The 16,368-nt window shown below is 42.7% G+C and overlaps 1 protein-coding gene across 2 annotated transcripts in view; it reads right to left on the bottom strand.

Moving 5' to 3' along the window:
- Positions 1–16,368, bottom strand: part of MRPS31 (mitochondrial ribosomal protein S31) — a 185,458-nt gene that overhangs the window by 29,094 nt on the left and 139,996 nt on the right. The window lies entirely within an intron of this gene.

Below are 16,368 nucleotides of genomic sequence, written 5' to 3' on the forward strand. Positions count from 1 at the left end.
AACTCTTTTGGATAAACTGTGCCATTTCATTACAACCATCAACACTGCCTCTCCAGGAGCCTTCCAAACAGCACACCCACTGAATTGCCAAATTAGCTAACCTGCCTGTTGGCAAGACAGACAAATTAATCTTTGCATTCAAGATAAGCATACATTATGCAGGTAATTGGGCACAGAAGCTCAATTCCCCACTCATCCCATAGCAAAATGATTAGCATAATTGCAGGTTATTCAAATCCTAATTGTTTTCTATCGAAGTGGTTATGAAGCCCAATTTAGCAGAGAGCAGCTAATTAGGTGCAGCAGTTGTGAGTCATAGTAGAAAATATGTACACATTATGGCTCCAAGTTGTAATTTCTGCTACATCAAATATTGCACAATTCAGAACAGAAACAATGAATGCCGATCAAAAGCGTTCCTTCCTTACAAACTAGGCGCTCATCTGGCATTCATCAATGGTTCTTTGTCCTTCGTCGGTTTTTACTGCCTGTGATTCACGGGAAGAGCAGCTCAAGGCACATAATTAGCTCAGGTTGTTCTCTTCGAAAATGAAAACCCCAGAACAATTCTCTTTCTGTTATCATTCATGAAATAGGATCCATTTGGGAGTAATAATGTGTACAGATTAATGAAAGAACAGCTATTGACACTCGAGATAGCACACAGACTTAAATGTTGACTGACTGTTGCAATTTAGTATTTCGGTCCTTTATGTTCAAAATCAAACATCCCTTTTTCAGCGAACTGGCTCATTTGATAAAAACCCAAGCAAATCATTTCCGTTGGGCACACAATCTCTCCTGTTTGCAGATTGTTTGCCCCCCCCCCCTGAAAATCCTACTGTGTCTGCCGGTTTCATTGCATAATCACGGTTGCCACAGTAACATATTGCTTCCCTACCATTATAATCCACGCTAGTGGTTTGTATTCAGGTGACTAAACACAGACCGCGCCACTGGCGAGGCGGGCAGAAACACATCATTATTAAATTATAATGCACAAGGTTTGTAGCTGGCACTTGGAAATGAGATCGTATTTTACATTCAAAGGAGGATGGTCTAGTAACAAGGAAAAAAAACGATATTTCAAAAAAATATCGCCTTTAGTAGAATATGAACATATAACACAAACAATGTCCTCAAACCTGAATGTTCTAAGACAACGTAGAGTCTAGAATATTAAAGGAACTAAGAAAGAAAGAAGAAAAATACTACAACATTGAATTGTTGATGCTACATTTTCCTCAAACACTATCTGGACCACTGTTAAGCCAATGATCATATCTTTTTTAACAAAAATGTATTAATTAATTTTCAGAAACAATAAACGAATAAAAACCATTCAATTAATATAGTAAAATAGAAGTGTCAGCAATATACTCTAGCATCATAACAGAATTAATATAATGTTGATTCTTGAGCTATTACCTGAAAGAGGGATCCTTATAGGTTCAGCTAAGAACTACCCACTGACTAATCTCTCAGATGACTCACTGGATGAAGGATGGACTTGAATTTTACAAACAAATTTGTCTAAACCGTTTGATGATATTAGACGTCTTCTGGACGAAACTGATTAATTAAATGAGGAAACCGAGTAAAGTTAGCACAGAGGCATGAAACACAAATACCACCTGATATAAAACCTATAAATAAATAAATAAACTGCACTGGTAGGAGGAGTACGGGACATCCCATATTGGTGGACTAAAGTAGGTAACTGAAAATGCCTTTCCCTAGACAATGCGAAAACAGAATAAATTAAAAAAACAATCACATCAAACTCCTGTTGCTAAGCACAAGAACAGTAACAACGCAACAAGTATGGAGCATAAGTTGCCACTGTTCCTTGTTAAACAAGCATTGGCATAGCCAATAGTTCTAGCCTTTGGGACCTTATAAGTGTTTAGCCAACCAACAGTTGATGTTGTTGCACCAAGGATATTGTACTGCATAACTAAATACTTATAAGGTTCCAAAGGCGAGACCTATTGGCTATGCCAATGCTTTTGTGACCTATTGAGAAATATTACCGAAAAACTGCAGCTAGAAAGTGTGAACAGTAGGACAGACCTTCTAAAACACTTGGGATTCACCCATGTACAGAAAAACGATTATTTTCACATTAGCAAGCAAGGCAGTTGCATTTAAAAGCATATTGGTGCAAATGCCTATACTTAATACCTAAATTGAATAAAGTGTTTTGAGACAGTAGGCAGGTACAGAATTAATTTAAATTATTACGCATGCCCCTAGACAACTACCTATTTGCCCTGCTTGCTTATTCGCTCCCTCATTTTACATTAACAGACAACCCGTGGTTAAATTTTGCAAACCATAGATCACCAAGAATTAACTGTTTTTTGGCTGTGCTGTGCATTTGACCAGCAAGCAACGATGCTTTGCTAAATTACACTGCTTCCCTCTTCCACCTTAATGGAAAGGAGGCGGCAAATTCTTGGTGTTCGAAAGGATTTCATTACTTATATGATACTTCTTACGACTGGTGCTCTCCAGATTAATGTTTGGGCTGCCAAAGGTACTCTCTACAGCAGACCAAAGACAGGTTTCCCAGAGCAGATCTTGCAGTGTGTCACTCACGTTAATGCTACACAAGCATCACACATATATATATGCCACTGGGTAAATGTATCTATTTATCAAAGAGATTTAAAAAAAAAATATCCCACCAGGCAAGCACGTTTAACTTTAGGATTGACACACAGACCAAGAAGATCTTAATAAGTGCTTTGGTTTATTGGCCTTGCCCGAGATCCATATTTCTACAATATGATGCACAAAAGCAAGGTGCAGGTGCGTTGCGCGTGGTGGAGGCATTACTAATACAAGCATTTGCAATGCAATATGTCTCGCATTTACGCGAGTTTGAGCTATTGACATTGCAAATAATAATGCCTTTTTTTGTTTTTGTTTTAAAAACTTAAATAAAAGGCCTTGTTATTTACAATGCCAATAGCTGAAACTCTTGTAACTGCGAGACCTATTGCATTGCAAATGCTTGTTGACACTGGCCTTGAATTAGCTGCATCTTCTTCCAGCTCAGGCTCTTGCTTTTTAAGGATGCGTTTTAGTTTGGGAGGCTTTTAGGTCGGTCCTAAAACAGCAGTGGCTAATGCAGTGTGTTTTGTGTGAATCTCAAATTAAAATAGCAGGACTGTTACAGCTTTAAATCTGAGGTGCGGTGGTGGAGTCTTGTGCGGCACCGGTGCTGTGTTACAGAAGGGGTGCGGAGGTCAGACCTGCAGCGTGTGAGACCCAGTGCTGGGGAAGCTGTAGATACTGCAGGTTAGAACTGAGATCCATTCACAGAGCTTTGGTTTGGGGCCGAGCTGTTCTTGCTGCTCCTTAAGATTGAGAAGCATCGTCAGAGGTCTGTGTGAGCCCCAGAACTGCTGGAGCAATGGTGCTGCAGGCCGGGATTAAGGTGCCTGGACCACAGTGCTGCATTGCAGACTAGGGCTGAGATACACCGGGGCATCTTTGTGAAGGTGTTCAGGGAGTAGCTTCTAGTGGTGCGGCAGGTGCAGTGACACTGGGGCCAAGAAGCCTGAATGACTCATTGAACCCTGATTTTTGCTGTATTTCACAGTCCAGACATCGACCAGGGGGGCACGTCCTTCCTTGCACGAGGGCCCCTACACACGGGCCACAGTGCCATTAAGCAGGGCTTTAAGTGGGATGAAAAAGTAGGGGCACGGCCAATGTAATTAAGGGCGTGGCTTAAAACAGTAAGCGAAACATCTGTGCTTAGCATAGTGTGCTACCAGACTGGTATTTTGCTGCTTCTGTCATTGTATCCAGATATATAATACAACAAGTAACATTACACCTACAAGCCAGTACTTACACCTACAAGCCAGGACTTACACCTACAAGCCAGGACTTACACCTACAAGCCAGGACTTACACCTACAAGCCAGGACTATTGGTTTTGTCAGTGGTTGTTAGTTTCGTAAGCAACAACTATGTGACATAACTTTAACGATTCTCTTCGAAGTTACCTCAAAGGCAGTGAAGGCTGGCACTGCCCCCGAGTTAAGATTTCCCCCCACCCCTGACGGGGAGGGCAAACTTGGAGAGCCTGATAGGGACCCGTCTCGGCACATGGTTTTTAGAACTGCCGGTGCTCAGCACTTAAAGCCCTGCCATTAAGCTTTGTGTACGTCCCTGCATTGTTATAGGAGTGAGTACCTCGGATCCAGAGTGAGATAGAGCATGGTAGGGCATTTCACCTGCCGAATTTGGTGAATATTTTATTAGCAGTTGGCTAGTAGCAGCCTCCGTCTGGTGAATTGTTTGCATGTTCTGTCGGTCAGTTGTCATGTCTCAGAGACGTGCTCAGATCTCATCAGATCTCATCAGCGAACACCACTGCCGCACTACGTTTCCCAAGACCTTACATCTGGGCGAGTGGATTCCAATTCCAGATAGCGAGAAACTCGTTTATTTTGAATATCTTATGGTTTCCGCGGAGGGTCCTGTTCAGCGTGTTGGCGTTTTTGTCTGGGCCTGTCTATCCCAGCCGCCTTCGAGGCAGAGCTGAGTGCAAACGTCACCTCTGCACCTGAGGAGGGTGCCGATATAAGGCCCTCGTAAAACATGGTGCGCAAATACAAAATGGAGCCCATGGCCTGCACGTGCTGAGAACTAAACCAACACGAGCCCTCCACTACCGGTAAGGCAGAAGCACTTAGTTACTACTACAAGGACATGGAAAATGTAAAGCTACTCCTTAAATACAACCAAGCCCCGAGGGGTGCTTAGGTATGTAATGGTTATACGAGAACACCTAACACCATGATTCCAACATATTGTTTTGTAGTATTTATATAGCGCTTACTACCCTTATGTGGGATGGCGAAGCACTTGCATACATGGGTAGCATGCTTCCGCCTAATGTACTGTACTAGAAGGAATGTCAAAGCTGCACGCCCAGTCCTCTCATATGTTCAGCCCTGGTTGTCTCTTAAGTTTCTGTTCCAATTTTTTACCCCAATTTATATGACAGGAACTGTTCTCTTACCCTGCTTATTCAGTTAGAGCGCCTTCTGTGCTTTACCTCATGCCACAGAAGCCTGAATTTTAGGAACGTTGGACCTGTGTGTTACAGCTCTGTCTGACTCCACTTACCCCCTCATCTAGGTTGCGGGTCAGACACAACTGATAGAGCGTTGGGGTATAGTGCATCATGGCGGTCCAACTGTTGTTCTTCCGGTGAGTGTGGACTGTCTTGTGTTCACAAAGCTAAGCCCGAACCAGGAGCCTGATAGGGTTGTTCATAGGATGTGCCTAATTAACCCTTAAAAGCACAGCAGTGCCTATAGACGAATGCAGTGGCAGTGGGATAATATTTATTATGATACTCATACGCTTGAACGATCTTGTAGAGAACATATAAAACTGAATGAATTTCAGCTGGCACATTAGAATGCCAACAAAAGTGAAGTAATGCTGGTCGTGTCTCCAAATACGAATGCCTTGTTAGAGGGACTGTAAGACCATGTGGGGACTACTAACCTTGCTTGTCTTCAGAACTTAAAACCTTTGACTTCTGCTTCGATCCTCGACTCTCTACACAAGCGTGCGCGCCTCACGCTGTAAGTAAATAAAAAAGTTTTATGAGGAAGCAGCAGGGGGAGGGGCGAGAGGAGGGGGCCTGCACCTGTTTCCCTTACGGGAGCGAGCAGGAACCATCTGTTAATTACAAACAGATGGTTTCCAAGCTCGCTCCCGCAATGGAATCGCCAAGCGTGCACGCGTTGGCATTGAAAGCAATGCAAAGTGTGCACGGTTTGGGCAGAAAAAGGGAATCGATTACTAACGATCCTCCTATGTAGCGCATGCGCGCTACGTAGGCGAGACCTAGAAATATAAGGAGCAACAATAATGTGTTCTATGCTGTGTGCTGTGGAATGCACATGCATCAAATATGAATGCTGGGGGATTTGGGAAAAGAGAAGAGTTAGAGCCGGCAGTGGCTCCCAATCTGTTAATGATTAAACTAGTTCTACCACCCTTTAAAAGACACCTCGTTTAGAGGAGAGCACACCACATTTGGTGAAAGCAGTCCACAATGATTCTAGGCAGAAGATTGACCTGAAGAGACGCAACAATTTGCATCTGGAGCAGGAAGTGTCTGGAACTTCGTCAGTAACCTGGGGAGCAGCCGTCCGATTGGGGGAATAAACAATTTGCGGATTTGGGGGCATAAACAAAGAATATAACACAAGAAGAACAGGAAATACAAGGTATTGCTGTGCGTTCGAGCTGAACCCGACACACAAAAACTATGGCGGCTAAGCGGGCGATGCATGAGCCAATCAACATTGGCTGCATGCTCGTAACTGTTGCCAAGAAACAGGACGCCAGGAGCGTTACATTTCCACCAGCAAAGAGCATTTATAGAGACAATGCATATGCATATACCTTTCCATTACCTGCAAGCTTAATCCACAATAAAAAATGTACATATAAACATCAAAATACGACGTACCTAGGAAAAACAAAATAATAGAACATTTCTGGCTGTTGGCAAAATATACATAAAAAAAAAAGAGAAAGGGGGGCACCAACAAATAAATATATTTCTCAGTAGCACCATCATCAAGAGTTGGTTAATAAATGACATGGAAGGAATAATTGTACCAACTATTTTTTAAACACACCTGGTGAACCTGTGACATTATGGGAAGTTTGAAAGGAAGGCTTTATAGCCTATATAGTAGCCGTTGGTGGCGACATATTAACAGCAGTGCAAAGTAAAAATGCTTAAGCATTGTTTAGCTGCGGAAGGCTGGCACATTTTGAAACATCTTCCTTCATTGCTAGTTGAAGAGAACGACGAGGAGGTTCTGGATGAGTACGAAGTAGCTATGCAAACGTTCGACATGATTTATGAAAAAAAAAAAAGTGGTGGAAAAATATACATTTCTTAGGAGAGGTTAATGTCTGAGTGAATCAGCTGATAATTTCATGGCTGATTAACATCAGTGGGCTTCCACCTGCAATTACAAAGACTTTCTAGGCAACATCTTAGGAGACCAGTTCATGCAGAAGATAATAGACAAACTACCCCAAGAAAGGCTGATGAATACGGAAGGTTTTGCTCTAAATAAAGCAGCTAAAATACCGAAGAGAGTGGAGAATACGGAGGAAAATTTGAAGGAGATGCTGTCTGGTGGTGTGAACAAAATAACAGGTGTACAGAAGATTTGAAGGAGATGCTGTCTGGTGGTGTGAACAAATTAACAGGTGTACAGACAATGACCTATAAAGATGGTTTTGCAAAAAAAAGAAGTGGGTGAAGGTTGCAGATGAGCAAGACAAGGAGACAGTGTGTTACAAATGTGGGTTGAGCGGTCATATTGCAACCAGTCCCATATGTCCTGCGATGGGACAGATTTGCAATAGGTGCAAAGCTAAAGGACATTTTGCCAGGATATGCAAAAGTAAGAGTGAAAATTTCTTAACAAGATTGAAAAATGTGGTTGCTGCTGTGGAAAGTGGTGACGAGAACGAGGTGCCACAGGACATTTTATTGCAGGTCTGTGAAGTGGGTACCGTGAACCAGACAGACAACCCTTTCTGTACAATAACCGTTCATGATGTGAAGGTCTAGGTGATGGTAGATTCAGGAGCTCGGTATACACTTATCGGGGAACAACAGCTGGACAACTTCCCCGACAGAATTTTGAGACCACCAGATGTTTGACTCGTGGCATATGGCAACAAACCAATTGATTTAGTTGTATACTTCGAAGGTGTTTAGGGGTTCCAGGGTGTTACTACCCAGTCAAAGGTGTACATTGCTAAGGAATGTCTCTTGGGATGGCTACAACTGAGGGAGTTACAAATCAGACTGGATCCCAACCCTCTGGATCAGGTGTTGGGGGGCGATGACAAGCATAAATGGAATGTCGGAAGACGTGTGGAAGAGGAAATTTCCGCACGTTTTGGTTTTGTTGAAAGATTTCTCTCACAAGAGAATATTGAAGGAAGCTACAATGCTCAAAGTGCAAAAGGCATGCTCTGTACCCTTTGTCATGAGAGAGCCTTTAAAAAAGGAGCTACGCAGACTATGTGAGGAAAATATTATTGAAGAACTTAAGCAGAGTGGTAGCCCCGATTGTGAATATATAGAAGGCCAATGGGGAACTACAGATGTGCGTGGAATTTCGTGATCTAAATGCAGCAATATGGGTGAATGGGCATCAGTGTTATGTCTGCTTTGGTTAAGAGGGCGAGACTGTTCTCCATGTTTGACTTGTCCTTTGTGTACCACCAAATCTTAATGCATCTGAAATCAAGGCCAATAACTTCGTTTATTACACCTGATGAAGCATACCAGTTTGAAAGCATGCCCTTTGATTTGGCATCAGCAGTTTTCCAGAGGGAAATGCATAATTTGTTCCATGATATACCTAATGTGTCATATTTCCAGGATGAAATTTTGGTTTTTGGCAAGGGTAAGGAGACTCATGACACAGTGTTAAATGAAGTGCTATCCATTTTGCCATGGTGTGTGTTTACAATCAAAATGAAAAAATGACAGACTGAAGTGAGAGGGGTGGAATACCTGGAGCATTGGTTGAATGAGAAAGGTGTTCGCTTAGGATTAATTTGGTGAATGCTATGCAGGATGCTCCGTCCCGTGTGAACAAGAATCAGCTGCGATCCTTTCTGGGTTTGGTGGTACATTACTCATATTTCATAACCAGATTTGCAAGTTTGAATGGTGTGGGGGATGCAAAAGTGAATTTGTGAACTTGAGCAAAGATATAGGGTCTGCTCAAAACAAACGCAGTGTGGAAAAAAATTGGGATGGATATATCAGGCCCATACAGTGTTTTGAGTTAGAGCGTTGTGTATTCTATTGTTGCAATTGACTTTCATTCCAGGTAGTCAGAAGTCAAGTTTACCAGTTGGGTCATCACCTATAAGGGGATCAGTTTCCTTGTGATGGGGTTCCTGAAATCACAGTGATGGACAATAGTATGCAGTTTGTTTCGCGTGACAATGGTGATATCTTGGCGAAATGGGGGGTAGAACACATTTGTTCTTCTGTTTACTAAACCCAGGGAAACAGACTTATGTAAAGCTGGAATAGGACAGTAGAGGAGGGATCACAATAGGTCAAGGTAGCTCATGGAAGGATGGTGCAAACACATTGATAAGGGCTTATAGTGCCATGGGTAAGACACCATTCGAGTTTATGAGAGGATGGAAAGCAAGGATGATTTTGTCCAAGGAGGTGCAAAAGCGAAGTCTTGATGCGGATGTTGGAGTTGAAGTTGGAGGCACAGTAAATATGTGTGGCAGGGACATATCGGTTGGTCGGATGTGAGTAAGGCATGGATACAAAGGGAGGAAGGGGCTATCAAAGTTCTTTGATGCTTTGCAAGTAAGGAAGATGAGCCCATATACAGTGTTACTGAGAGATGGCAATGTGTGAAATCTGAAGAAAGTTGTTAAAATGGCAGTGTGTCCCCCCAAGGAGTTGGACCAAAGTACTGAAGGTGTTCTGGAGGGTTTTCTTCCTGCTGCATGGGACATGAATTGTGGGAGGTTCCGGTACATGCCCCGGTGGAGCAAGGTTTAGGTGATGTACTGATGCGCATGTTTGTTTTTTGCATTCACATGCTTTTTGTTTAGATATGTTTTGCTGCAGACAACTGTGTTAAAGCTTTTGAGACCCAGATGTTTTTTGTTATTTGGATGTTCTATTCAGTGGGTGTTGCCAACACATGCTATTGTTTGCAAAGGAGAGATGTCTTGTCTCTCGTGTGCTGTGGAATACACACGCGTCAAAGAAGAATGTTGAGGGATTCAGGGAAGGAGAGTTGGAGTCAGCGGTGGCCTGACTGTTGAATCCTGATGTGTTAACAATTAAACTGTTTCTTCCTACCTTAAACAGGCGCCTCGTTTTGTGGAGAGAAAACCCTATAGGTCTATCCTCATCTCCAGTTAATCCATGCTATCTCAGCTGTGGCAAGCAGTTTCAATTCAATAAATATGCTGGATGTGCACCAAGAGGGTACAGAACATGTAGAGTTATAGCGGGCCAGACCGCCATCCATCAGGCATTTCCCAGATGGTCTGGAGCCATTGGAAGCTGGGTTTTGAAGGAAGAGGGCTTCGAATGGCATTCATTCCACTTTCTCCAACCTTCCTTCCCCGGGTATTTACAGCAGGCATGAGAAATGCAAGTGAGGAAAGAAAGCAAAGAGAGAGAAAGGAAGAAAAGGAGAGAGATACAAAGATACGTGAGGAGAAAAGGAGCCAGACTGGTTTGAATATTTTGCCAGGGCTGCTTTTGGCTACCAGTCTAGTCCTGAGTTATATTGCTTTAATCAACACTGACAAAGCTCTACTGGGCCTTCTGGGGACCTTGTAAAGGACTCCGAATGACTTCTATAGTTTTGAAGATGAGCTGTTTTCTGATACCACCCATAAAAATCAATATTACTAAAATAGGATTTAATGGAAATCTTGGTCTCTAGGAAGGCTGAAATGTAAAACAGGCTATACCCACAGGGATGGATAAGCAACTTTGGTGTACGAAGGGCGAGTTAGATAAGCACATAATGATGAAAAAATGTAGTTTGTCTCCAGACTAAGGGGGGTTATTGGCAAGATTACAGACATCTTTATAAAGTGCAGTAGTTACACATTACCCAGCAGGCATGCGTAGCTCAATGCATCACAATTAAATGTTGCACCTAAAAACAGGCAACTCAGGGCTTTAAAAAAAATATTCAGATTCAGAGAAGTCATTTAATATTCTTATTAGATCAGCAAGATTAAGCAACAAACCCTGTTTATAAATCTTTCTAAAAGTGAAAGGAAGGGAAATGTAACTAGATAGGCAGCAACCTACAGAGGTTGGAGAATGGGCATTGCTCCTTTAAGTAAGCACCCAACACCTGCATCATGCCGTCTCAGGGGCAGTTGCTCCAGTTAGTTCAGAGTGGACACTCAGGATCCTGCCGTATCTGCAGTCAATGTTCATTTTCTTTCATGGAGACGAGGAAGGGTTGTTTTTAATTAAATGGAGATCACCCTGACAGAGAACTAGCATCAAAGGCAACTTTCCCTTCTCTTCAGGAAATGTCCAACGACAATCAAATCACTTTATCGAAACACCGTTACCTGAACCCTAAATGTTGAAAAAAATGAAAACACCACGCTCTCACCAATGTGACTCCTAAAAACATTACCTGTTCCTTCTGGATGTCAGTCATAGTCTGAATAAAGTCAGTATTGTCTTATGAAGAGTGAATATCTCAAAACCATGTATGCTGCAGTAATAGCTATGTGGAAGAGCTTTTCATAAAATATGTGGTAAGTGATACTTATTGATCAGTTTGAATGAAGGCCCTATGAGTTCTAATAGGACTACCTTCATTTTCAAAGATTGAGAGGGTATTTGAGTTGTTGAAAGTCTTTCTCAATTTCCCTCCAGGAAGTTCTTAAATAGTTGAACCCTGAAACAAGAGGTTTGTGAAGGACATTTCCTGTAAACTGTAAAGATATCAAGATGTACATTTATCGAATTATTATATAATACAAAGATATGATGCTCCTCATGAATATAGCCCAAATGAGGAGGGTGGGTAGTGTCTGTTTGCCTGTTGTCCTTTTCTCCATAGAGATCCAGGTTATAAAGACATTTACAGCTACTTAGGATATCTAACTGGTTGTGACACCTAAACAAGTGAGGCCAGGTAACATTCCCTCCCTCTCTCCCATATGCTTTTTATCGTCCACTGGCATGGATGTACAATCTCCACGCTACCCCCCCCCCCACACTTCTTTTTGAGCCATACAAAGTTCCTCCACCACATTTACTTCTCACTCACACGCCAACCAAAATGTGTTATTAAAGTGATGTTTTATTAAGCGACTGCTATCTCGGAGTCTGATTTAGATTGTTTTCTTTGTGGTGAATTGATTAGCATATGGTATAACATATTGTTTGAAGGGACCGAACACTAAAAAACAAAAAGGCGAAGTTGATTTTGAGATCACAAATAATAAACTTGTGACGACACAGTACAAACAATATTAAAACTTTATGAGTATATTGTAATAAATAAAGGAATGAAAAATGAATGACTCTAGTCCTAGGCATGTTTGAAAGAATATGCTCATACTGTGGGAAAGGGAAGTGAAAAGCATGAAGCTGTAGAGGAGAGAAACTGTGTGTCAGAGTGTGAGACAGATAATTTGTGGAAGGAGTCAATCTACTCTGCACTCCTGGTTTCTCTTTTCTGTTCATGTTACAAATAGTATGTGAACTAACACACTTTGTATTGATGTGCGTTAATTAGTTCTGTTATGAAAAGCCACTGGAGGTTTCTGCCACAGCACAGTTTCATAGCCGTATGGGGTACAATTACCTTTCCAACTAATAAACTACCACATCATTAGGCTTGACAGGTCCGGCAAAATAGGTGGTGGAATCGCATGCATTTACAGGAACAACCTCTCTGTGCTAAAAATCACCTCCTCCTCCCTACCCTCCCCAACTTCCTGTGAATACATCTGCCTCGATATTATCAGTGAGGGTAAACCGATATGCTCTCTTCACGGCATCTACCACCCACCCGGGGACAACCCCATCTTCTCCCAACAAATCATGGATATGATCTCAACGAATTCTGGACGGCAGCTCACCCAAATATACCTCGGTGACTTCAACCTCCACTGGAACGATCACAATGACGCGGTGGTAAATAGTCTTAAAAATTTCCTCAATGCCCTTGACCTCACCCAAATATGCAACAGCCCGACCCACGAGAAAGGCTCTATCCTCGACCTTATCATCTCCAAAGAAGACTCTATCCAACTCGAATCTATCCAACCCTGTGACTGGTCAGATCATCATATTGTCACATTCTTCATCAATGAAAAAGTCAAATTTAACCCGGCTCAATCCGCCAGGCCCAAAATCTGGAAAAGAGACCTGAAAAAACTCAACCCAAACTCTTTACCCCCTAACAGTTGCAATCTCCTACTTCCCCCTACCGGCACTACGGACGTTCAATCCTTGACTGACCACTATCTCAGCACAATGACCTCAATAATCAATTAGGCTGCACCTATGCAACTAAAAAGAGTCTCCACTAAAATCTCCAATCCATGGTACGACGGGAGTCTCAATGAGGACAGACGAGCCATGCGAATGGCAGAGCGCACCTGGAGATCAGCTCCCTCTGCACTGCACCTAAGAACATTGAAGAAAAAGAGAAACGCCTACTTCAGGAAAATTAAACGCTCAAAAACAGTTTTCTTCAGCCTCCAGCTCGACCAAGCGAAAAACCGTCCGAGAAAACTGTTTGAGCTAATCAGAACACAATGCAAGGAACAACCCCAGCCACTCAGCAATATGCGCGAGGCTCCCTCCTGTGAAGACTTCTCTGCTTTCTTTATCCAAAAAACTGACAACATAAAGAGCGATCTCATCATTGACGCAAGCCTCTACTCCAAACCTCACTGCATAGCACCCACTGAACCAAAAAACAATGCTACATGGTCATCCTTCGTCACCTACTCTGAAGAAGAAATTGGCAAACTGCTCAGCACCTTGAAACCATCCAATCACCTCACGGACCCCCTTCCTGCTAACGCTGTAAAATACTTTACCCCTTTGCTCCTCCCACTCTGGACTAAAATTATCAACAGCTCACTTCAACAAGGAACCATCCCTGACTCCCTCAAAGTTGGACAAGTCACAACTTTACTAAAGAAACCTACAGCAGACCCCTCTGATTTAAACAACTACCATCCTATTACCAATATCCCCACTCTCGCCAAATTGTTGGAAAAATGCGCACAACTACAACTGACAAAACACATTGATCAGTTTGATCTCCTCAACCCTCATCAATCAGGCTTCCGAGCAGGACACAGTACAGAAACTGCTATGACCCACATAATTGATGACGCCCTTCAAATCCTAGATCAAAACGATACCTGCCTCCTCATCCTTCTTGATCTCTCTTCAGCATTCGACACCGTTAAACATGAGAATTTACTCGATCTCCTAAACACCTACCGGACAGGAGTAGGAAATCATAGCCCCTGTCCAAACCTGAGCTGTTGCCGATCTATAAAGAATTTCGGTACATCCCACGAAAGCCTTCCCGAGACCAAAGGTCTGCATAACTTGAAACAGATATGCCATTCAAGGCTATCGAACGCCTTTTTAATATCTACCGATAGGACGGCCAATATACGAAGTAAACGGCGCACATTGGTGGCCGTATTCCGGGTAGGTATAAAGCCCGCTTGATCTTGGTGGACCAATTGCACCATGTATGGGATGAGTCGAGTCGCAAGGATCCAACTCAGAATTTTATCATCAGAAGTGAGCATGGATAGGGGGCGATAAGCTGTTTTATCAGTGGAGTCCTTCCCAAGTTTCAGCAACGGAATAATGACCGCCTCTCGAGTGGAAGCCGGTAATACTCCAACCTCCTTTGCCTCCTTAAAAACCACCAACAGCTTAGGGGTCAGGATATCGATATAGGCCGAATAAAATTCTATAGGCAGCCCGTCAGTCCCTGGTGTTTTGTTACGTGCCATCTGTTTAACCGCGCTCCTAATTTCCCCTAGCGTAATCTCTCGTCCATGCAGATCTGCTTCAAATATCTTTCTCTCATCTCTCAGATTGTGTGACAACATTTCTATTGCCATCTGGGACCACAGTCTGCGAGACCACATTGAGGTATCTGGGATTTTTACCTGATTCCAGTGTGCCCCAAGCTCTTGCATAGCTGCAAGAAAAATGTGACAAAATTACAGTCTATTCTCCTTCTGCCTAGTCATAGAGCTCCAATGCAGTTTCAGCGGTCTCTTGATCTGGACAAAGGTAAGAATTACAACAACAGGTACTGCCCATAGGCGACCAAACTATCAACCAGCCGTCTAGCTATCTCCTGCACCCTTAGCCCCATGCTATTAGGCATCCACTGCTCCTGGTATTTCGCGGCTTCCCAGAGAGAACCCTTCAGAGGCATTGTCTGGTTCTTTCATACGGTCTACCAAACTCTCCCATGCCTGGGCCACCTCTTTAGAACAACAGCCACTCTTGGCCTCTTGCAGCAGTACCCTCCTTTATGACCTGCCCATCTCTCAAGCTCCTTACGCCAAGCCATTTCTCTAAGTCCCCGACAGGCCTTCCAGTTTTAGGTAATCTCACGCTTCGCCAGATCATTGCCAAGTTAATTAATCTATTTGTGACTTTAGTTTCAGCAAGATGGGTAAACCAACCCAGCACAATTCAGGCAAGCACCGGCTGCTGGGCAACCAAATTATTGGAAAGATTCTATCAAGATCAGCCACCTTCATTCAGTCTGCATAGGAATACCCCTACATGCATTAATGTTTGATAAGGTGTGTGATTATAGATATGTTCTAGTGTGCCATACCTCACTGTGATGTAATTAGGATGATGCAGTGGAATGTTGGGGGAGGATTACGGAAGGGGTGGCTGAAGGTGGAAGCTGGCTGGAAGTTAGCTTCATAAGAAGAAATAAAGATATCTTTTAAAAGGGTTGGATTGCATTAATTACTACATATTTTGCCCAACAAGCGTCTTTGCAGGGGACAGACATGGCATTACAGTCACCTTCAGCCCTGAAAAAGCAGTAATGATTCAAAGAGTGGCCCAACCTTGTCAACTAGCCTTAAGTGGATTTTCTTTTTCTCTATGTCTCTGGTCTTTGAAAAGAAAGACTCGACAAACTTTCAGAAAACCTGAAAACATTTTTTTCTGAAACCTTTAATTCCTATGGTAAGTGATCCGCCTTAAATGTGAACAAGGCTTTAGCACGTGAGCGCGTGAGGAGTGCACAGTACGCGTGCTGCAGTGGGAGCATAATTGAAACTGGAGCACAAGCGATCTGTCAACTAGCCACAGCGATCAAAGGAATAGAATACCCGCGTGAGCGCCTTCAGCATAAAAAGGCATGTCACTGTATGAGAAAAAAATATATAAAGAAAAACAAACGGAGTGCTTACCACATATTTTCCTGTTGGCATTATTGGATGAACGCTTTCCACTCAACATGCATGAAAGAAAAGTAGGGCAACTGGTACAAAATAGTAAAAGGACCTACACGAGTAGACTGTATTAATTTACCACTCAGAAATAGAAGGACTGCCACTTAATGAACACAGAAAAAGGCTACAAAAAAAGGAGTACTGTGACCATAGTAGAATGATTATTATTCTGAATTGTTATTTTGAATAGTTATGTAACATTATTGTGTTGGTTAATTGTTTAAGTAAATTGTTTTAGTCTACTATTTTGCCTTCTTCACAGGGATGGTGGGGAAAAAGTAC

This window comes from Lissotriton helveticus, chromosome 8 (assembly GCF_964261635.1).
Source record: "Lissotriton helveticus chromosome 8, aLisHel1.1, whole genome shotgun sequence".
Classification (NCBI taxonomy): Eukaryota; Metazoa; Chordata; class Amphibia; order Caudata; family Salamandridae; genus Lissotriton; species Lissotriton helveticus.